Here is a 25,378-nt window from a genome sequence, read left to right as displayed (position 1 = left end):
TTGGGCACTTGGCAGCCCACCTGCACTTATAACCACAGGGGCCCTATAACTCTCCCCACCTGCCTATCTCCCCCTTATCTATGCCTTTTTGGCCCACTGCCACCCTGTGCTCCGCTGCCCCAGCTGACCTTGCTACTTGCTCCCGCTGCTGACAAGGCATACCCAGCCTGACTGATGGGCTGGGCTGGGCTGGGCTGGTTTGGCTGTGGAAAAAGAAAAAAAAAATGCTAAAGGCAGCCCCTTGATGGCAGAGTGCCAAAACGCCCCTTTTTGCTGCACTTCTGTGTGGAGCTGAGCTAGCTGCATGCTCCCCCCTCAAAAGAGCCTCAAAGCAGTCCCTTTGCAGAGCTGCTGGGCGGGACTGAGCTACCCAGGGTTGGGCCTTTTTTTTTTCTCGCAGCCAAAGCCTGGCCTGGCCCAGCAGCCAGGCCAGGCACATCATCAGCAACAGGAGGAAGAAGCCAGCGAAGGTCAGCTGGGGTGGCGGAGCGCAGAGGACAAGGGTCTCTGAGTGCAGGGTGGCGAGAGCAACTGCGACTGAGACCTGGCTGGGGCAGTTGTGGCTTCCTGGGGTGTGGCAAGCAGCCTCAGAACTGCATGATTCTGGGGCTGCTTGTTACCCCTCAAGGCAGAGTGCAGGGCAGCCAAAAGGGCAGAAATGGGGGGAGATAGGTGGTTGGGGGAGTTTGAGGCAGTCCCTTACCTTACTGAGGCTCAGGACTGGGATGAACCAAGCCTGGAATGGCTTGGATTGGAGTGGGTGCTCAGCTAATGACTCGTAAAATTTGCTTAATGACGGCAAGAGGAATTGCCAGGACTTCTGTGGATCATGGTGGATATGCCATGATAACTCAAATTCCCAGCATACCTCTGACTCTTTGAGAATTCAAGATGTAAGGCAAAAATATGTAGTCACTACTCTGCCCATTCGGTAAGAAAGCCGTTTCTGATGTTCAGTGTTTTTAGACAATGAATGGTGTCTGTTAGCAACAATTGACATATGTAATTACATCTTACCCCTGCTGCATCATTACCCAGGAAAAATGGATAATTATTATGTGAATCTCCTTCTCAGGTATGAAATTATTGATCACCTGTACAATAGCTAAAATTTGTGTTGCTGCAATGAAAATGAGGTGATACAGTAGTGATTACTGTCTCATGAAAGCAATTCAGAAACCTAAGCCATTGATAAAACTATGATTGCAAAGTAGTGTACCCACCCAAAAGCAAAAAGTCAGGTAAAAAAAGGAAGAATGTTTCTAATTCAGTTTTTTTTATGGTCTAAGTTTCTAAGCATGTAAACAACACTTTGGAAAGATATCCTGCCACTGCAGGCACGTAAGGTACCAACACACTTTTTAATGCAAAAAAGTCAGTTTTCGCTGGAGGAATTACTAATGATTATGTTTGTATTCATGAATGTGCTCCCTAACTCAGATTGAATTTAGTGTTAAATTCTAGCTTTCAATAAATATGATATTTTATCATTTATCAAAGATCCTCACAACCTTGAAATATTTTTTCCATTGGTCCTTATATAGTAAGAGAATAACACTATTCTGTGAAGACAAAGGAAGGAAACCATGTCTTTGAAGGAAAACAGCATACATGGATTTTATTGCAATGTTTAAGAGAATTGTGTTAATCCAGCACCTTGGAGTAATTAAATAACATCATAACTCTCTAAAGGGTTATATTGATTTTGCCATCAATAAATTTCAGGCACTTCACTTCAGTAATATTGCAATTTCATTCGGAATACAAAGGTTCATCTCACCAAGTCACTAAGAAATAGGACATATATAGGATTATTTTACTTTACTCTTTGCTATAGATCAGCTCTGTGAACATGCATACTAAAGGTCTGTGGTTGGGGAAAAAATGAAAATTATGTCATATTGAGACTCTAAGAAGGAGGAGGAAGTGCTGGTAGAAAGCACAGAAATGAGTTTACAGCATCCTATTATTGGACCTGAACGGCTTCTTACCCATTCTATGTATACAGACTCTGTTGCTTGTTGTCCCGAAGCAGCATTCCAGCTTGTGACTCCTAAGGAGCATCAAGGCCATTAGTTGTTGAGTGCTAAACTGTGAGACTGGAGATTGTTTGAGAGTTGCCATGAACTTCAGTTGAGTCCAAGAGGGGCAGCAAAAAAACATTGCTGCAAACAATGTCACATCCTGCCCTGTGTTCTGTACCTGGAACCCCCAACCTTACTTTGCTTATTCATATCTTTCCTTCAACAACACTGATTTTCCCCACCCCCTTGCCCTAATACAGTGTTGTACTTTTTGCTTATGACTTTGTATTGGTTTGTGTCACTCTCATAGTCTGTAGGCCTTTTATCCTCAACTACTCAACTATGTTCTCTCACACTCTCTCCTGTCAGTCTGCAGGATAAAACATGTTGCCAAGAAATTCTGTAGTCAAAAGACATTTTAGTTTTTTCCTCCCTAACCTTGCAAAAGAATTTTTTTTTTGCTCTAAAGGTACTGTCTAACTGTACATGTCTTGTCCAAATTCGTAAATAACTGCTGTGTGACATTCCTTTCAGAGTATTGAGGTCTTCCTTCTATTCATACTGACATGGTGAGGCAGTGTAGAAGTAGAATTTTTATTTGACCTGCACTTATATCTAGGCCCATAAAAGACCTGTTTTTCCCCACAGATACAACCCGGTCAGGTAGACTGGGCTAAGAGAGAACGATTGGCTCAGTTACCCAAACGGCTTCTGTGACTGAGGGTGAACTCGAACCCAAGTCTCCCCATTTCTTGTCCAGTATCGGAACCACTACACCCACACTGGCTTACAGTGGTGGTAAACTTCAGGCAATCTCTTTATTGTTCAGTTAAGGATCTTTATAGTCCAATTATAGATCCATCTTAGATAAAGCATCATTAATTTCAATGAAATCTATTTCTATGAAAACAAAGAAATGACTGCATTTTAGAAAAGCTTTATTATATGTAATCTGAACTCACAATATGATATGAATTCTTTATAAAGATTACTCCTATTGGTCCTCAAAACGTTGGATGGAACTATTGGGTGGCATACTGCAGGGCTCCATTCTAGGTCCCATGCTGTTTAATACACTTTAAAATGATTTGGATAAGGTATTGGAAAATAATTACCAGATTTGCAGAAGATAGGGGGAATAGCAGAGGACAATATCAAGATTCAGGATTCAGGATTCAGGAGGATTGTCACAAACTGGAACAATGGGAAAAAAACAGCATGATGAATTTCAATAGGCACAAATAGAAAGTCCTACATTTGACAGGAAAAAAGAAAGGCATGACAACAGGATAGGTGCAACACACACACACACACACTTCTTTCTAGCGTTTTTCCCACAGGTGCAGGGTCTGCTTTTTTGGATCAGCCGAATGTTGATCCATTGGTTGCAACAGGAATTAACTGACCAGCTTGTCACCCGAGCCTGACGTTGTGTGCTGAGAGAGAGTGACTGGCCCAAGGTCACCCAGCCGGCTAGAGCTCACAGACTCCTGGTTTCTAGCCTGGAGCCTCAACCACTAGACCAAACTGGCTCTGTGGTGCAATGTATGTATGTATGTGTTTGTGTATGTATGTACAATATATTTATTTATTTTATTTTATTTATTTATAAATTTATTCACTGCCCATCTCTCCCCTATAGGGGGATTCTGGGCAGCTTACAATAAAACAAGATTAAAATTCAAAACCATTATAATACAAAATACAGTAAAAGTACAAATATAATAAAATCTACATGGCAAAAAGATCTTAATCAGTCCTTGAGTGTAATAGGCCCCTCAGAATCACTTTACGGCGCTAGCCATCCCCAGGTGTAATTATTCCCCCTTCCATTCCAAGCTTGCAGACAAAACCAGGTCCTTAATCTTTTGGGAAAGTCCAGGAGCGAGGGGGTTTGTCTCACCTCTGGGGGAAGGATGTTCCAAAGGGCAGGAGCTCCAGCAGAGAAGGCACTCTTCCAAGACCCTGCTAGATGGAATTTTTTTACAGATGGGGTCCGTAACATGCCCTTTCTGCATGACTGGGTGGGGCGGGTCAATGTAATAGGGATGAGACGGTCCCTCAGATATCCTGGTCCCATGCCATGTAGGGCTTTAAAGGTGATGACCAACACCTTGAATTGGACCTGGAAGCAAACTGGGACCCAGTGCAGCTCACGCAACAAAGGGGTTACATGTGCAAACTTTGGAACACCCAAGATTGTCCACACGGCCTCATTCTGGACCAGCTGTAGCTTCCGGATACTCTTCAAGGGTAGCCCCACGTAGAGCACATTACAGTAATCTATATGGGAGATGACCAGGGCATGAGTGATCATTCGAAGGGCCTCTCGGTCCAGGAAAGGGTGTAACTGGCGCACAACACTAAGTTGTGCAAAGGCCCTCCTGGCCATGACTGCCACCTGCTCTTCGAGCAGGAGTCGTGAGTCCAAGAGGACCTCCAAGTTACGCACTGGGTCTGTCTGGGGCAGTGCAACCCCATCCAGCACTAAAGATGACAAATTCCTGGCACGCAAGGTGCCGTTAATCCACAGCCACTCCATCTTACTAGGGTTCAGTCAAAGCCTGTTGTTCCCCATTCAGGCCCACACAGCCCCCAGACATTCGGAGAGGGAGGTCACAGCATCACTTACTTCACCTGGGATGGAGATATACAACTGAGTATCATCAGCATACTGATGGTACCTCATCCCATGGTGACAGATGATCTCACCCAGCAGTTTCATGTAGATGTTAAAAAGGAGAGGGGAGAGTACTGATCCCTGCGGCACCCCACAAAGAAGGGACCGTGGGGCCGATCTCTCCTCCCCTATCAACACCAATTGGGACTGGTCCTAGAGGAAGGAGGTGAACCAGCGCAAGACTACACCACCCACCCCCATCTCCCTGAGCTGACCCAAAAGGATACCATGGTCAATGGTATTGAAAGCCGCTGAGAGGTCAAGAAGAGCAAGGATGGATGCACTGCCTCCATCCCATTCCCACCAGAGATGATCCATAAGTGCAACCAATGCCATTTCCGTCCCATAATTGGGCCTGAAACCGGACTGGAAGGGGTCTAGATAATCTGTTTCATCCAGGATCCTCTGGAGCTGGAATGCCACCACTTTCTCAACCACTTCCCCCAAAAAGGGGAGGTGGGAGACTGGGCGAAAGTTGTCCAGTACCCTGAGATCCAGCGATGGTTTCTTGAGGAATGGGAGCACCAGCGCCTCTTTGAAGGCTTCCAGAAATACCCCCTCTCTAGAGGATGCATTTACCATCACCTGGACCCAACCACACGTCTCCTCCCGAGCTGCCTTCACCAGCCAGAAGGAGACTTCACCAGTCTCCTCCCGAGCTGCCTTCACCAGCCATAATTGGCAAGTGGTGGTGTTTACAGTCTGGAGGATCCTGTCCACTTCCTCGGGCTCAACAGGATCAAACAGTTCCCAGATATCAGAGTAAGAACGTTCCCCAGGCATCTCCACAGATACTGCCTCATGCTCAGAATCCAACTTGGAGTGAATCTGAGTGTTTTTATCCTGCAGATGCTCAGAAAACTCCTCAGCTCGGCCCTGTAGATGGATCTCTGGGTCCCCTTTCCCCAAAAGGGATCATGTAATCTTAAACGGGGCCGCCAGGCGGCATTCTGTGGATGCAATAAGAGTGGAGAAATACTGACTTTTCACCCCTCTTACTGCCACAAGGTAGGCCTTAATAGTGGCTCTAGCTTGTGTTCGGTCCGATTCGGTCTTTGTCTTCCTCCAGCGGTGCTCTAGGCGTCTCTTAATCCTCTTCAGAACCCTCAGCTCCTCCGTAAACCACGGGGAGTGTCAGGTTCAATGGGATAAGAGAGGCCACACAGGCGCGATCCTGTCCAAAGCCCCGGCCACTTCACTATTCCAGGTGGCAGCCAGGGCCTCCGCTGGACCATGCAGCAGATCCTCGGGTATAACCCCCAGCTCCCTCTGAAACCCTGCTGGGTCCATTAGTTGCCAGGGTTGGACCAATCGAATAGGTCCTGCCTCCCTGTGGAGGGGGGTTGGATAGGAGAATCTCAGGCTCACCAGGGCATGATCTGACCATGACAATGGGGAGAGATGGACTTCTCCCCTCAGATCACATTGCCATTGCTCCAACAAGAAAACTAAGTCTGGTGTGAGGCCACTGTCCCGAGTTGGGTCTCAAATAATCTGAATCAGGTCCATGGCCGCCATGGTGGTCATGAACTCTAGAGCTGTCTCCGAGGCATGCCCAAGGGAAGGCAGGTTGAAATCCCCCAGAACCGTAAGTCTGGGGAACTCCACCACCAACCCTGAGACGGCCTCCAGCAGTTCAGGCAGGGAGGTTGCTACGCAGTAGAGAGGCTGGTACACTAGCAACACCCCCAACTGTTCTCGAGAACCCAACTTGAAAAACAGGGTCTCACACCCAGTCACTTGTGGAGCCTGGCCCCTGAAGGCCATGAGAGATTCCCAGATGACAACAGCCACCCCTCCTCCCCTGCCCTGAGCTCTCGGCTGGTGCCATACTCGGAACCCAGCCAGGCACATCTCTGAAAGAGAAACACCTCCTTCCCGGCCCAGCCAGGTTTCAGTAAAGCACACCAGGTCAGCCCCCTTGTCCGTGATCAAATTGCAAATGAGGGGGGCCTTGTTGTTAACAGACCTGGCGTTACAAAGCAGCAGCCGCAGATCAGGGCCTCCATGGGTCTGCTGACCAGGGTCTAGGTTTGAGCACTGAGGGCCAGAACACGCCACCGGTAATAAACAGTATGTGTGTGTGTGTGTGTGTATGTATATACACATACATACACATACACGCACAAACACACATATAGTGTGTGTGTGTGTGTGTATGTGTGTCTGTGTGTCCGTGTGTATAGGGTCTTGGTGGATCATAAGCTAAAAGGAAGGCCACAGTGCGATGCAACTGCAAAAAAAGTCAGAAGAAATCCTAGGGTGCATATAATATTAAGACCAAGAAAATTAATATTCTTCTGTACTTTATAGCCATTTATGAACATCATATTTTAAGGAAGGACTTTGACAAACTTTTATCTCCAGAGGAGGTTAAAAAAAAGATGAAAAGGTATTTGGAGGAAGCATGTATGAGGAACACTTGGAAGTACTTAGAGAACAGAAGACTGAAGAGACATGATAAATTTCTGAGTGACTACCTTGTTTAGCTACCATTGCAAATACAACAGTAATAATAATACTAATACATTTTCTGAGCAATGCACAGATTTACCACCAAATTTTGTATGCCTGACAACAAAAGCCTTCAGTGTGAAACTGATTAAGATCTGCTCAGTTTCAGGCAGCAGGCCAGTGGGTGGGCAGGTTCTAATCAACTGCTGAGTTTGTTAGCTTGTGGTTAGCACTTTTTAGGGAAGCTCTGTACTGTGGAGAAAAGCAGCAGGTAAAGATAACTTGCTTAAGCAATCCCTCTGCCCTGCAAGGGAGCAAAAAAAGGAAAAAAAAAACAGGTCAGACACAGGACACCGTACAAGAGAACTTTATCTAACTGAGATGGCAGCAACCAGTGATCTTCTCAGTGTCTCTCTCTCTCTCAGTCACTTGTTCATTTAGTGACCATTTCACTTAACAACCAAGTCATTGGAACATAATGTGGTCACTAAATGAGGCAAGGATGTATAGAAAATGGGGTAGAATTTTTATTATTAATTTATTTATAGTCTGAGACCAAAGACCACAGATATAAATGGTCCAAAAAAAAAAGGATATCTCTATACCTTGCCTCTAATGTTTTAGATTGTAGACATGCAATTTTACTAGATGAAAGGCTATTCTGTGAGGAGCAGATTGAATGTTTAAAAAGTATTTAGGTATTGGGAAGGGTCTATAAAAACAGTCTCCACTGTGATAGTCTTTGTGGCCAAAACTCTAACCCCAATTTCTTTACAGAGTAGAATTTGGACTAGGAAATCCTGTGTAATGAAAGCCCCTGCCCATGTGTGGATTAGAAACACTTACGCACATTCTTTATACAGATACTCATAGAAATTTACTAACCCTCATTGCAAAATATTCTAAATGCACCAGATGATATTTATGTAAAATATTTACTTGAAGATAAAGATTCAAAAGTTATACCACAAATAGCAATATTCTGTTTAACAGCATGCTGAATGTTGAGATCCTTCAAGGGGAATCGAATCTAGTTAGATAAATATTTTTGAATTAATATTATTATATTATATTATATTATATTATATTATATTATATTATATTATATTATATTATATTATATTATATTATATTATATTATATTAATACCAGCCCTAAACTAAGAAAGGAATGCCATATCGGTCTAAAACTGCTTTTATTAGAACAGCTATAATAACAGACTGTTTTAAGTCTGAATATGCTTCCCTCCTCTCTCACTTTAGCTTTATCTATATACTACTAAAACTCTTAGTGTTTGTTTGTAACCTTCAATTGGGTGAAATGGTATATCATATGGCAACAATTTTTTGAATCAACCAATTGATTCAAAAGGGCTAGCTTCAAGAATGCATCCAAAATCCAGGACCTATTACTCCCATGGGATTGAAATTTGGTAAAGTTGTGGCTTCTGACTACACTTCCCAGAATCCCATAGGTTGGGTGGCATAAGAAAGATGGGAGGGGTGTATCCCTGCTATCTTTCCCACCTCGCTCTAGTCCCTGCTCCTATTCAGCTGGTGGCAGGGCCTGATAGGTGAGTGGCAATTGGCTGCTTTGGGTGGTAAGGGAAGGATGTGGGAGCGACGTGGATAACTGCTGGTGAGGTAGGGCTGGCTGGGGGGCACTGGTGGTCAATGGATGAATCCTCTTCCCCCTGAAGGGAGGGGGCCTTGGAGACATGCCAGGATGTGGAATGGGGGTGCAGTTTTCCTCACAGTCCATGGCTCCCTTTGTTCCCCCTCCCCCAACAAAGTGGCAGGCAGTTCTGCAGGCAGCCGAGGAGGAAGAGGAGTGATTTCTGACACTCCCTGCCAGCTTCCTACAAGGAAAGTCAATGGGGAAGCTGGCAGGAAGTTGGAAGCAACTCCCACTCCCACTTCTTTTTTTGCAGTGGTCATTCTGTTTCTCTGTTTAGATATCTCTGGAAGGATGACCCAATGAGTTACAGGTTTTCTACTGTAAATTAGTGAGGAGCCTTTTGAGGTGTTTTCTCAAGTTAGGTTCTTGGAATAGACTTGCTGTGCTTGTCTGAACATTGCCTTGGCAATGGATCTTCCCATTGTCCTTCAAGGCCATTCTTTTTGCCATCTACAATATCATATCGTATCGTATCGTATCACAATTTTATATTATATTATATTATTGAATTTATTAAAGCCTAATAGTGGTAGGGTAAGGAAGATTACCTTGATGGAGATATGCAGACTCTATTGCCAAGGCAACAGGAGCTAAAGCATTTTTAAAGTCCAGAACAAGATAATGTTGGGAAGTGGCTCAGACTGATACCTCCCTTATTCACTGAACTATAAGAAGGAGGAGATACAGCAAAATCAGACATGCAAGATTCTGTTATTGCAGCCAATTTCAATTAAAGTAGTTGTAGATATCTTGTGGAATTGATTTCATGGTCTGGTCATCATACTGGGGCTGAGATAGTGGCACTGACGTGTAATTTTGAACAAGAATTTGATAAAGAGTCTGATTAATCCATAGGTTCTAACTTTAATTTTTCTGTGTTTCAAAAATTTTAAAAAGTAATAGTATTTTAAAATATTGGCATATTAATACAGTATTTTAGTGCATTTAATATTTATTAATTAAAGCATTTTATAGCTATAATGTGTTATTAAAATAGTAGACCAGCCCTTGGGGTCTTAACATTACACTTAAAATAAAGTAGAAAGACTTAATAATGAGCCAACACAAAGTAGCATAATAACTTAGTGTATTGGATATAAGTATTGTTAAAAAGTAGTTATTATAAACCTAAACTAATGCCATTTTAGAAGAGAGGTTAGTGCTTTGCTATTACACAGAAGTGAGAGAGTCACATACATAGATTAGAAAAGAATATAAGGACAAATGTTATGCTCAGCAACAGAGAGACAGTATGCCAATTAGAATGTGAGGAAGTAGGTGTCATGTCCCCTGTTGCGATGTATACATACATCACAACAGGGAACATGCCTTTCCGGTGAAGGGGAGTGGGGAGGAAAGAATCAGTGCTAATCCCATAAGCACTGAAAGACAATACAGATGAAGGACAAAGGAGCCATACCTTTGCCCTGACCCAGGAAGCCATTATCCTATCTCCCTGACATCTCTGCATTACCATGGGGGACACACCTGCTCCGGACACAGGAAGAGGACAGAGGTAATCAGTGCTAATCCCCCTGATCACCCATTGAGACTCCGGAATCGCCCCCTGATCGCCCATCGAGACTCCGGGTTCACTGTCAGTCAGGACTTTGGGACAATGGGGGGTGGGGAAGGATCAGGTCCGTACCGCGGGTATTTACCAGCTACCTCGCAAGCCATGTGCTCATTCCCGTCTTTCTCCGTGTCTGCATTCTATTCTGAATAAACCAGATATCCTTAGCCCTGGCTGGTGAGTCTGTGTTTTTTTTCTGAATAAGGCAACCATCACAGTAGGCTATTCCTTATTCGGAAAGTAAAACTTGAAAATTCTAGAACTAGATATGTGAAGACTAGTTGTTTATACCTGACTATAAAATGGCTTTGCACCCCTTGCAAGAAGCCAGCTGCACTCAAGGCCAATTGCTTTTGCCTTGTGTGCTGAATAAACTTTTGAACTCTGAATTATGGGGTCCAGCATTTTGACCTGAGCAAGGAACAAACTAAAGGAAAGAAATTCTTCCAACAGTATTTTAGTTTCTTGTTTTGTTTCTCCTTATTACCTCACTAGGTGCATATACTTGCATATATTTTATTTATCATCATTTTATAGAACCTCTTTGTACTTTTGGGAGGGATTTATAATTTATAAGTTGCAGAACTGCATATTGTACTGAAAATGTATTCATTCATTCATTGTCTCTTTTCTTAAAACTGGAACTGGGTTGACCCACTCTTTAGGCATCTGCAAAGTCAGTCTTTGCAGAAGCCAAGACAGGAATATAATGTCTCAATCACTTTCTCACTTTTCAACTGGGCAATGAATTTGGAAGACTCTGGAGTAGTAATTGAAGGCCAGTCAGGTTAGGGTCTGAAAATATGGACCAGGTACTATATGCTTCTCCTAATTGGTTTTTTAACCTTCCAGTTTTTTTCTCTCAGTAGGACCTTATTTTATTTTTTTAGGATACTCACAATATCTTCGTTGTTGTTTATTCGTTTAGTCGCTTCCGACTCTTCGTGACTTCATGGACCAGCCCACGCCAGAGCTCCCTGTCGGTCGTCAACATCCCCGGCTCCCCCAGGAACAAGTCCGTCACCTCTAGAATATCATCCATCCACCTTGCCCTTGGTCGGCCCCTCTTCCTTTTGCCTTCCACTCTCCCTAGCATCAACATCTTCTCCAGGCTGTCCTGTCTTCTCATTATGTGGCCAAAGTATTTCAGTTTGGCCTTTAATATCGTTCCCTCAAGTGAGCAGTCTGGCTTAATTTCCTGGAGGATGGACTGGTTTGATCTTCTTGCAGTCCAAGGCACTCTCAGAATTTTCCTCCAACACCACAGTTCAAAAGCATCTATCTTCCTTCTCTCAGCCTTCCTTATGGTCCAGCTCTCGCAGCCATATGTTACTATGGGGAACACCATTGCTTTAATTATGCGGGCCTTAAACCAGTCCATTGTTCCATGGTCTGTTCTTACTGTCGCTACCTGGTCGTTATACAGATTCTTCAGGAGGCATACAAGATGACTTGGTATCCCCATATCACTAAGAACTTGCCACAATTTGTTATGGTCCACACAGTCAAAGGCTTTAGAATAGTCAATAAAACAGAAATAGATGTTTTTCTGAAACTCCCTGGCTTTTTCCAATATCCAGCGGATATTGGCAATTTGGTCTCTAGTTCCTCTGCCTTTTCTAAACCCAGCTTGTACATCTGGCAATTCTCGCTCCATGAACTGCTGAAGTCTACCTTGCAGGATCTTGAGCATTACCTTACTGGCATGTGAAATGAGTGCCACTATTCGATAGTTTGAACATTCTTTAGTGTTCCCCTTTTTTGGTATGGGGATATAAGTTGATTTTTTCCAATCTGATGGCCATTCTTGTGTTTTCCAAATTTGCTGGCATATAGCATGCATTACCTTGACAGCATCATCTTGCAAGATTTTGAACAGTTCAGCTGGGATGCCGTCGTCTCCTGCTGCCTGGTTATTAGCAGTGCTTCTTAAGGCCCACTCAACCTCACTCTTCAGGATGTCTGGCTCTAGCTCACTGACCACACCATCAAAGCTATCCCCGATATTGTTATCCTTCCTATACAGGTCTTCTGTATATTCTTGCCACCTTTTCTTGATCTCTTCTTCTTCTGTTAGGTCCTTGCCATCTTTGTTTTTGATCATACCCATTTTTGCCTGGAATTTACCTCCAATGTTTCTAATTTTCTGGAAGAGGTCTCTTGTCCTTCCTATTCTATTGTCTTCTTCCACTTCCGCACATTGCTTGTTTAAAAATGATTCCTTATCTCTTCTGGCTAACCTCTGGAATTTTGCATTTAATTGGGCATATCTCCCCCTATCACTGTTGCCTTTTGCTTTCCTTCTTTCTTGGGCTACTTCTAGTGTCTCAGCCGACAGCCATTTTGCCTTCTTGGTTTTCTCTTTCTTTGGGATGTATTTTGTTGTCGCCTCCTGAACAATGCTGCCAACTTCTGTCCAGAGTTCTTCCGGGACCCTATCTACTAAGTCCAGACCCTTAAATCTATTCTTCACCTCCACTGCATATTCCTTAGGAATATTAGTGAGCTCATATCTAGCTGATCTGTGGGTCTTCTCTAATCTCTTTAGTCTGATCCTAAATTGTGCAAGAAGAAGTTCGTGATCGGAACTACACTCAGCTCCAGGTCTTGTTTTTACCGACTGTACAGATGTCCACCACCTTTGGCTGCAAAGGATGTAGTCAATCTGATTTCGGTGTTGTCCATCTGGTGAAGTCCATGTATAAAGCCGTCTCTTAGGTTGTTGGAAGAGAGTGTTTGTTATGCAGAGTGAATTGTCTTGGCAAAATTCTATCAGCCTGTGTCCTGCTTCGTTTTGTTCTCCCAGGCCATACTTACCTGTAATTTCAGGTGTCATTTGACTGCCCACCTTAGCATTCCAGTCTCCTGTGATGAAAATAACATCTCTTTTAGGCGTGTCGTCCAGTAGGTGCTGCAGATCCTCATAGAACTGCTCTACTTCAGCTTCTTCAGCATTTGTGGTTGGGGCGTATATTTGGATCACTGTGATGTTAGATGGCTTGCCCTGAATTCGAATTGAGATCATTCTGTCGTTTTTTGGATTGTATCCAAGCACTGCTTTCGCCACTTTACTATTCGCCAGAATATCTTATAAAGGTTTATTAGAGTACCAAAAGTGCTTGCATATACTTTATAAAAATTAAGCCTGACAGGCTGCTCCATATTAAATCTTGTTTCCTCAAGGACAAAGTGGGGTGATAGAAGTTGATATAACTGGCTTTTAAATTTGATTTTCAAATCTTAAAAAGTTTGGTACTCAATGACCCAGCAGGAGAACTTACCTTCCAGGGAGATATGGGCACCTGTACAATTGATCATACCGTAAAATCTTATAACATAACTATGTACACAGAGACACATATAATATATAATACATCTCATAACATAAATCCAACCTTATGAATTTCAAGATTAGCTTTCATCACAATCATGGTCATTCATCACGTATCACAAGATTTGCTCTTGAGACATTTGATTCTGCAAACCTGGAACCTAGGATTGTGCTTCAGATTTAGCTGAATCTTTCCCACTGAACTAAACCATACTGTTTCAGAAAGATTTGGGAGATCAGAGCAAAGTAGGTTGTTTTATCTATCACAAAATTAGGGTCCACACCACTATTAGAAACCTTGCCTCCAACTGTGTACATGAACAGCTATTGCTCTTACTTCTTATCACTTATATTGTGTTACTCTTTCCAGACTTTCCTTTATTGTCACTATAGTACTTTTATCACATGACACACTTTTTGATAGTAAAGTTGCAAACTATATTTCCTTTCAGATAAAGTACATTAACCTCAAATTTAAGTATTTATCATAGTTCATACCTTAGTCTACTGGAGGGTTCCCCAGGAGAGAATTTATGAGCTTCTTGGAAGCTCACTGGAAGGAAACCCTAAATCACAGAGTTGGTCATCAGGAAAAGGCTACTCATCTTGCCTGAAATAACATGGTAAAATATCCCTGCTTTATACAGGTCATTCCTACTCTAGCTATGCTATTGTCAGTTAAGGCAGCCTTATGGCAATAGAGAGTAGGGTTGTGTAGGTCATCATGAACACTCTCCACTGAGCCCAATGGCCAAAGTAGCAGTTAAATTTACTGACTGGCTAGCCTTGGATCCCATGATTTAAGAGGACTGCTGCCTGCCTATTAATCATTGGGTGAAATAATTTCAGGTGCTTCAGCACATATCCAGATTGCGCATAGCCACTGGGATTCTACCCCTATCAAATATCAGCCATTATGAAGTAGTACATTTATCTGAAAACCTAGTAGTTAAGAAGAACTATAGCTGCTCTTGGCAAAACAATCAGGTTGTATTTGGTATCACCCATAATATAGAACACTTTTGTTTCAAGAGTTGCTCTGGTTGCCATTTGGCTTATGGACACAATTAAAGGTGTTGTCACTTAATGGTTTAGGGTCTGGATATCTGTTAGAGTACCTTATCCCAGTAATCTCTGCCTACCCAGTAAGATCTAGTAGGGCGAGTTCCTTACATGTCCCTCAGTTAGAGACTGTCACCTACAGACACTGTAGAAACATGTCTTTTCAATCACTGCAGCCCTCTAGTTGCATAATACTCACAAAACCTTTAGATGCCCCCCTCCTTCTTGATCTTCAGAAAGTTGGTAAAGGCCCTTTTGGGTGATGCTGCTATGCCTCTCTGTCCAGATTAATTATCCTTTTGTAACGATTGTAAATGTATGATTCCAAGTGCTTGTGGTTGTTTTATAATATATTATCTTGGTTTTAGTTTTTTGGTATTACGTTTTTATTTTAACCCAGATTATGAATTTGGGGAGTTGTACATCACTCATAGTCAGTTGATTAAATAATACATTTATCAGAGGATGCTTGGCTTCTAGAAGAGCAATCATGTATATATTAAGAAAACTGTTTCACTGTTCCAGCATATAGATCAGAATGATTGCTAGGTACAACAGGAAGATAATTTTATTGACATGCAGTCAATCCACATGTAATGCCATTAGTGCATCTAATGGTATTAAAAATGAACACTTTTTAAACTACTTTTGAAATCCATTCAGTGTATGTCAGACTCCCCAATCAAATGTTCCCAGAACATGTTATCAGACTTGCATCCATCTTCAAGCAACCCGTGTCAGCAGACTGCGAGTCACCAGCAGGGAGGAAGAGTTGGACTGGAGTGTGAATCATTTTGTTTGGGCTAGATGCTCCTTGCCCCAAGGTTAATGGCCAGCATACCGTTCAAGCCATCTGCTGGCATGGAGAGGGGGGCACATATCTTCGGGGGTAGTGGAGGAGAATTAGAGGCTTTTGTGATTTTAAACTGCAGAACATGTGGGAAATGCCATTTGCAACTTTTACCTTGTATTGAATGCCACGCTTCATTAAACATTTAAATGAGCAAAGGCTTGTGGACTGTCACTGAGTGAATGCTCAAGCATTCTGGTCATTACATAAAGTTGTGAATCCTTCACCCAGAGACTCTACCTGGTAACTTAATACCCAGTTGAGAGTTGAGAAAAATATCCAAAAAACTGAGACCGAGGGCAAAGGAGTCCTCACCCTCAGAAGACACCAACAAAACCATCCTTTATGCCAAGGTGGTAGAGGAGATGGAGGAGCTGATAGAAGATGCAGGGAGTGATGTGGTCGAGGAGAGCTCGGAGGCTGCAAAAGACTATGCCACTGAGTTAGAGACTGCGCTTATCACCCTGGATCTGGTCCATGAACTGCAGATGCCGGAGATGAGGGGGCCATGCCCGGACCTGCAGCAGCCAAGGGTGGAGGCGAAGCAGGGATTCCCCATCCCATCGAGGCCTGGGTGAGAGTCCTGAGTCCCAGTTCCCAGGGGTCCATGAGGGAGAAGGCGGCTACATCCCAGAAAGTCCGGGGTTTGGAAGCAAGATTTTCTGCTATGGAAGAGATGATGCAGCACATGTTGAAGGCAATAGACTAATTGTGTTCCATCAAGATGAAGGGTTGGGGCCACACTCCAGGAAACCCTCACCAGAGCAAAGCGGGGGTCACCAACAAGCAACACCGCCCAAACTAGCCCCCTCGCCACCAGGGGACCAAAGGAGCGGAGGCCAGTCAGTGACCTGGGATGATCCAGGAGCTGGACACTAAGTCTAGCCCCTGCAAAAAGCACGCCGAGAGATCTCCAAGTTAAATTTAATGGAGATCCTCAGCAACTATCATTCTTCATGACAAATGTGTCAATCTACATGTAATAATTTGGGGACTCCTTCCTGACTGAGTACTCCAAGGTGAGCCTAGTGGGGGCTAAGTTGAGGGGTGCTGTGGCAGATTGGTTTGCGCAACTCCATGATGCCATGGCCCCTGAACTGCAAAGCCTTAAGGAATTTATGAGGGCCATGAGAGAGAGGTTCGAGGACCTGTTAGATAAGCTGAGAGCGAAGACAGCATTGCAGCAGCTGAGGCAAAGGCAGAAAAGTGTAATGGGAGTATGCTATGGAGTTCAAAGTTCTGGTGGGCAAAATACCTGACTGGTCCAAAGCTACTAAAGTCGATTACTTCAAAGGGGGGCTGCAACCTGAAATCCTACGTTGGGCCCTCAACCAAGGTGATCTGCTCATTCTAAGAGAATGGATCTGTGTGGCAGGAGAAGTGGAAAATACTCAGTACCAGTTCTGCAGACAGCTGCAAGCCCAAGCTGCCGGCAGAAATACTGTGGCCCCCAGCCAGATGTCATTGGCCCCAAGAAGACCATTTAGATCCAGGGAGGAAGCCAAAGACAAGGGTTGGAAGAAGAGGAGCTGCTACAAGTGTGGGAAGGACAACCATCGAGCCTCGGAGTGCCCACGAGGAGGGGTTGGTGCAACAGAGAAACCCGGTGGGAAATTGCCAAGTCTCCTCCAGCAAAGCATAAGGGATTGGCGGCTGCTGCGATGGCACACAAGGGACCAGCACCCAAAATCCCTGAGGACTCCAGAAGAGACTCTGAGGAAGAGTTCCCACAGCCAGCGGGAAATGAGGAGCATCTGTTCTGAATTGTGCCAATGAACAGGTAGAAAACTCCAGGTGCAAAACTCCCCCCTCCAAGGAAGAGGACGACGAAGACCCAATGGTGAGTGATGACTGTTCTACTTTACTCATTCGGGTTGAGCTAAAGAACCTAAGGACCTGGCACAAAGCCAATTTGACAGCCATGCTAGATTCAGGGTGCACCAAATGCTTAATCCACCCAGCTCTCATTAATACCTTGAATCTCAAAGTGAAAAAACTCAAACAACCCATAGTCTTTACCCATATGGATGGAACTGTGGCTCATGGGGGACCCATAGAGTTCCGTACTGAAACTGTAGCCATGCGCATAGGTGGCCACAAAGAGACTTTGCAATTTATAGTGGCCCCTATTGCAAATTACTCAATTATTTTGGGTCTCCCCTGGTTGAAGAGCAGGAAACCACAAGTACAATGGGAGACTGGTGGGTCGAAGTTCAAATCAAATCGTATTTATTGGGTCAATGACCAGCAAAATTTAAAAGGAGAAAAGCAAAGTAAAACAAAGAAATACAATAATATACTACAGACTAATAAGATATATCACATAATAATATAGTGTTCTCTGCTATTACTATATTAATACATTTGTTACCTTAATGGGGTGAGTCTAGAACATTAAGAATTATAAAATAAAAGTAAAAATATATATCCCCTGACAAGTTATTGATTAAAATATTTCAAATTTAAAAGTACTTTTTAAAGTAGGGAGTTATTTCTTTGTCTGGTTTTGTCTTATTTTCATTGCAGCAACACAGAATTTAGCAACTGTGCACGTAATGTATGGTTTTAGATCCTGAAGTAGATAGTTCATGTAAAAATTATCTGGATACCGAGGGAATGTATCTATTAGGGGCAAAATGTAGGTTGACCTGATACCCCTGTGAAATTTACAGTGTAGCAGTACATGTGCGATGGTTTCTACTTCCGCTTCACCACATGGGCAGATACGCTCAGCTACAGGGACTTTGTTATACCTGCCTTGGAGTAGTGCAGATGGGAGAATATTGAATCTGGCTTTGAAGAATGTGATTCTCAACTTAGGGAAGGTTAGGTTTAGCAAATCTTGCTAAATCTTGCTGGTTCCCATACGCCCCCGTTTATCCAAATTCTGTTACGTTGTGGGAGCCTGTTAAGTTCATTCTGGAACTCCATGTCCCTTATTCTTTGGATGACTATTTGTTTGGCTTGATATTAAGAATAGTGGAGAGAGTCCATATGAAGCCAGCTTATATACTTCCGCCTGCTTCCAGCGTGAAGAGAAGTTATCTGTTAGAACTAGAGGGGTTAAACCAACTGGGAAAAATTGGTGGGTTGAAGTTCACTGATGGGGCTTACGCTACTTAACGGCCAGCATACTGTTCAAGCCATCTGCTGGCACAGGGAGGAGGGCACATACCTTTGGGGGTAGTGGGGGGGAATTAGAGGCTTTTGTGATTTTAAACTGCAGAATGCGCAGGAAATGCCATTTGCAACTTTACCTTGTATCGAACGCTTCACTTCATTAAACAGTTAAATGAGCAAAGGCTTGTGGACTGTCATTGAGCGAATGCTCAAGCGTTCTGGTCATTACTGTGTATTTCATAATAGTTTGGCTAGACTATTCCTTCTCTTGGAAGATAGTTGTAACAGCTAAATGTAACTCTAAGGAAGAAATGAACACCAATATTATTTTAAACACATTGTTGTTATGTGTGACCTTACAAAGCAAAACTTAGCTAAGCACTCTATATCAGCAGTTCAGGAGCAAAGACCTGGTTTACTAGATGACATCTTACTTAACTTCCTTGATATTTTTCTGAACAAAAAACAGTCAGAAATTTTATAAAGGTTACAGGAGCTTTAACTCATATTAGTATCTTTTACACAATCCAAACAGACCTTTTGTTCTCTTGGAAGAAAAGAATTTGGACAACCCTGTTCTGAACAGATGCCCCTTTGAAGTGGGTGATTTATAAGAGAACTCTCAGGGCAACTATTTCACTTTACTAGCCATCTACATCCCACATAAAAGATAGCTCAGATTCATATCATGTCTAAATGTACACCTTTTTTTTAAAAGGCAAGTTATAGGGGCAGTGAGCAAAATAATATGTTTTTCCTAATATGTGCAAAAACAAACTCTGAACTAAATCATAAGCAGAAAAAGTATAATTATCAGCTAACTTAACAGATATTTGGAAAGAAATGAATCCCAATGTGATAAAGTATACACTTTCCCCCCGAAGTAGACAAAAGTCTTATTCTAGGGTTTTCCATATTTTTCTTTCTCAGTTCTCTGTGAAAAAAGTTGCTAATACTGGGAATGACATTGTTTAGGTATCTGGTTTTTATTTACTTTTTTTGTAAGTTCAGTTAGATGCTGCTATGTGAGATGGCTAAATAATTGTTCAATGGGTCATAGATTTCTGAAAGGTTTAAAAATGGCATCCAACTGATTTATAAGACAAATTCTATCAATGACCATTCAGCAGTCTTATTATGACAACCACTTAAAGCTGTTAAGAAAGCTATAGATTCTAGAGGCAGCAAATATTAAACAAATTTGAAAGAAAATGAAAACTTCCTAAGGATATTGACCTTTATTTCACCTTTCATAAATATAACAGGAGTCAGAAAATCCATGCTCCACTTTAGTATAAGAGCTTCAGGCTCTGGAGACTAACCACATTCAATAATGCAGGATATCAGTTAATAGAATTTCACAAAGAGAAATTGCCAACACTTGCTCAAAGCATCATATATGCAGATTTGACATCTGGACATCACTGGATGAGCAAATTTGGGGTCAAATTGACTGAACAGTAGGAAACAGAAGCTGGAAAAGTAGATTCCAGCTGTTAATCAGGACACTCCCAGGTGCAGATTGTGGGACAAGACACAAATTATTTGTCCTCAAAATATGAAACTTAGAAAAGTAAATAAAGTAAATGTACCATCAAGTTTTGACTTGGAAGACAAAGAGTCAGAATAATGCATCAATATAAGGAACATATTTTGTATACTTAATGTATGTGAAGCAGAACCTGACAAATTATGCAAAGAGGTGAGAGACACTGGAAATCAAAGCAGAAAAAAAAATCCCAAAATTTCAAAGTGGAAAAAAATCCATGTGACTTTCAAAACGATCTATGGGCAACAAGAAAGATGTATGCTGAATGCAAACATTCAGGATAAAGCAAAGAAGGGACAAAGAAAGGTATCTGAATCAAGTCAACAAATAGAAGAAAATCAAAAGAAAGCGTTCTTTTAAAGATAAAATTCACAGGGAATGCACAGTTAAGCAGGAATACACAGAAATAATCATGGAAGAGATTTAAGAGAGGCAAATGAGAAGATTAAAAAACTGTACTGAAACCTTTTACAAATGGTACTCTAGGAGAGCAGAAATATTGGGAGACAGAATATATTCAGGAGATGACTTACTGAGAAAATGAGATACACAAGGCAATGGGTCAACTGTCAAATAGAAAAGCACTTCATACAGAAAAAATACTTATTGAATTGCTTAAAGTTGCAGGAGCAGAAGCAGTTAAAGTTTTAACAGTTCTGTGTCATCAAATATGGAACAAAACTTTGTGGCGTAGAGAATGGAAGAGATCAATCAATCAACCAACCAACAGAAAGTACAAGTTACCAAACCATTGTTTTGCTTTTTCATGCAAGCAACATTTAGCTTGAAATCTTACACAGAGAAATGCAGCCATAGATGGAAAGAGATGAGCTATGAATAGGCAGATTTCAAAAAAGACCAATGGACATGAGATCTGACTGCTAAGATGGATAATGGGGACAGAGAAGTTCACTTATTGACTACCTCAAAGCCTTTGATTGTGAAGATAATGACAGTGTGGAATTAATTGAGGTTGATTGACAGGGAAGAAATTGCTGTAAGAATTGAGTTGGGAAAAAGAGTAGCTCAGAATAGGAGAGGTAGTGCATTTTCATCTAAGTTGCTTGTTGGCCTGATATCTGCTTCATACAGTAAATAAATGTTATTGTTTCATTAGAAGCTAGAGAATTCCAGTATTACAGAGAATGTGAACAGAGAACTGCTATTTATTAATAAGTGTGGGAAAATAAAGGCTAGCTTGTTAGGAGTGAAATTGGCAAAACAGGGACTAGCATTCCCTAGTTCTATGTCAGCACACCCTTCCACAAACAGCCACAGACAGACACAGACACACAGTAGGTTTGGACTGGTGTGAACTGCGGTAGGCAGTCCTTCTGTTGTATATGGCTTCACTCTAGTTTCCATTAAAATAACCAGTCTAACCAATGTATGCCCTTGAGCCTTTGGCTGAAAAGCCAGACCCTTAAGAAGGGATCAATGTTTGGAGACCCAAGATTTCCAGCCATGCTAAGGGGAAAGTATTATATAGCATACAATTTACGCAGAGAAAACATGGAAAGAGAATACTATGTTTCTGTAGGGTTCTTAGTAATCTTTATGTGCCTGAGACCCACCTCTGATCTCACCCAACCAGTCTCTCCAGTGAACCTTCCTAATATTCATACACTTCCCAGTATGACCAAATGGGATAGGAGAATTCTGCTTACAGCAACAAAAAACAGGAAGGCTATATGGACACATAATGATGTAATAGTTAGACTTATTACACAGTTAAAAATGGAAGCTAATGATAAGAATGCATACTTTGCTGAAGGGTAAATTAATGAGGGAGGAGGAGTAAGGTAAGGAAAACAATGTCTTTAAACAAAATAAAAATTGAAAAGCTAGCTGAGGAGGATGAAAAAAAGGGTAATTAAGAACTAAATGTTGATTGCTCACAAGGGAGTATTACCGCATTCACAAAAATAAATCCTGGATGACAATAGAGTCAGATTGGTGAATATTCACTGTTGCTGCAATCTCTGGATCACGCCATCTGTCTGAAATGATGCAATGGAAGCAATCAAACATGACTCAGATTTTACACTTCTGACATTCTCTGAATTAAGTACTGCCCCTTTCCATCAAGATATGACATGAGCACCACAAGGTTGTTGTGGTTGTTTTTAACTCCTTTTTGATACCTGGGGCAGTACCAAAATTTCCTGGAGGACCTTGAATTGGAAATAGGGTGAGTTAGACAACTGTAGCCTACCTGAAAGCTCCATGACATATTGGTTCAGTGTTTTCAACAAAATGGAGCACAGTCCTATAAAATATCACATTAGGAAATATAAATTAACTTGAAGTGCTACATTCAAAATTTAGATGACAGACCTGTGAATATTAGTTTCTGGTGCCAGGTAAAAAATAGCATATGAGCAAATGCATAGGAATTTCCTATTATAGCACCTCCAAAAATTGTTTCATTAAAGTTAAAATGCTCAGTAAGAGTTTTGTTATCTTTTTCCTGATAATTCTTTTTTTTCCCCCAATATCAGCCTTCCTGTTACTTTACCATTAGCATTTACTAAAACAAGGTGTCAAAACATAGAGTTTATTAGGCTTTAAATCTGACTTCCAGCTGGCAGAATTTGAAGTTTACAGCTTCAACTAATAGATTGCAAGTGACAATTTTTTTTTTAATTTAATAATGTACCTTGGTAAAATTCTTCACAGTTAAATTGGTTTTTCCATGTTTACAGCTTCACATTAGGAATCAATCTTTACTTATCTGGTGGGTGGGTGTGTTTTAAATATACATATTGAAAGCCTTACCTTTGTTGATGTCATAATACTGATAGCACATCTAATGATGGTGGTTTTGCTGGAAGACTGGCAAGGAGGAATTGGATAGTGGTGTTGTCCCATGAGTGACCCTCATTTTTCAATTAACACCTAGAAGAGAGGCTGCTTAGACAAGTTAGCTCTTTCTATTTCCTCTTGCAAGCTGTGAGTAACAAACTTCCAGCTCTAACCCCGATTAGATAATTATTTCCCTCTTTTGTCTTAGCAGGAGCCCAATACTTACTAGACAGTTAATCCTCATTAATATGTAGCCTTTCCTTGCTGATGCCTAAACTAAGCAACTCCAGGAGTGGAGGGGGGAAAGAGAGGTTGCAGGGCTATAAAACTTGCCACGAAAGCAACCCCTTTGTGAATCACATTCCAGAGAACGTCTCTGCCACAGGGGCTCACTGTGGCAATTAGGGAAAGACCCCTGGTGCTGGGGTATGTAATTAATGGGGTATGTAATTAATGGGGACAATTTAAATAAACATGATGTTGTTTGTTTCGGTCCTGGCACCTGCTTGAATGTCTTCCTGCTTTGGTATCTGTCTTGCAAAGTCTAAATTAGCCAGCAACACAAGAATTTATAAAAACAAGTATGCATCTCTTTCCTTTAGGTAGATGATACACAGAACTGTATAATTTAAGCAAGCATTTATTTTAATGCTTTAAAAGGTTACTTGGCTTATACTTTGTTTTGCCCTCTCTTTGGTGGGATACCTGTGTAGAGTGGGATGATCATTCTCATCTTCAGTCTAAAACCTTAAGACAGTCTCATCACCATCTGCTATAAATGAATGCTCAACTTTGGGACAGTCTCATCTTTGCAGGAGTTGGTGAAGTATTCCAAGGACAAAATACAATAAATGTATCCTCTTTGGCCTTTGCAAAATCAAGTGGGAGAAGGTAATTGAAAACAGGAGTGATTAATTATACTGTACTTTGGAACTTCAAAACAGATCTGATTGGCAGAAGGTGCTGCATATTTGCCAGCTTTGAAGGAGTCTACCTGCCATCATCTCTTTGGGGCTTTCTGCCTGGCAGAAGCAGAGCAAGGTCTTTCTTTTTGTTATTGTATTCTTGTATAGGTAGTCCTCGACTTACAACGGCAATTGGGATCAGAATTTCCATCTCTAAACAGTGTCATTGTAAAGCACGACTGCATTGCTTAGCAATGGTAATCCCTGCAGTCCCAGTTGCTGACATTAACTGAATCCCACAGTTGTAAAGCGAGGCAAGTTCCTGCCAGCTTCCCACAACCAAAGTCAGTGGGGAAGCTGGCAGGAAGTTGCAAGTCCCAGGCCCACAGGCAAGTAAGTAATTATAAATTTGACATTTATAGAAAAAGAGCATACAACTTTATATGAGTCACTAAGTATTATTACATGTTCAATCAGCTGTTCATCTGCCAATATTCCATCATATCTGAAAATTATGTTCATGTGACAATTGATAAATGGTGTAATTTAATGGTACATTTATGGAAAAAAATGTGTTATGAGCCCTGTGTTGTATTATGCTTAGGAAAAATATTTCAATCAGCTGGGCATACATACAGATGCGAGGAGATAGGTGGGTGGGGGGCTTGAAGTGCCCCTGCAGTCCTAAGTGTGAGTGGCTGCCAAGCACCCAAATTTTGATCACATGACCGCAGGGGCACTGCAACAGCAATAACTTCGGGGACCAGGAGTAAGTACCATTTGTTCAGCATTGCCATAACTTTGAACGGTTGCTAAATGAATGGTTGTAACTAAAGGACTACCTGTACAGAATCACATTCTTTCACCACTATTTCACATTTTCCTTTTGGGAAACAGCTATTCTATCAGAAATGGTCAAATGCTATCTACTCTTCCAATACAGTCATAGACTACTGAAGTTTAAATAAAACTTCATTTTTGTAGAATAATCTATTTTCATAGATAATCTATTTTGATAGCTTTATTTTCATAAAGAGCTACTGAATACGAATTACTACAAGAAGAACTTTTAGAATAATTCAAGAGACTCAGAATTTAGCAGCCCAGTGGCCAGTACTGATTAAAAAGCTAGCTGATTAACATGAAGTTAGTAAATTTACACCATAATTCACTCACACTCCCCCCTCTTCTGCTTTTTTTTCTTGACAGCATTCTGACAAGACTTCAGTTTTTCTCCTTGAAATGTGAATGTACTGTTGACATTTCAACCATGTCGGCTGAAAAATGTTCTTGGAACAGAGAAAGCCAGATATGAAGCTATTCTTTAGGCATTAATTTCCAGGGGAGA

Source organism: Candoia aspera, chromosome 4 (assembly GCF_035149785.1).
Source record: "Candoia aspera isolate rCanAsp1 chromosome 4, rCanAsp1.hap2, whole genome shotgun sequence".
Classification (NCBI taxonomy): domain Eukaryota; kingdom Metazoa; phylum Chordata; class Lepidosauria; order Squamata; family Boidae; genus Candoia; species Candoia aspera.
Note: the sequence above shows the minus strand (reverse complement) of the source record.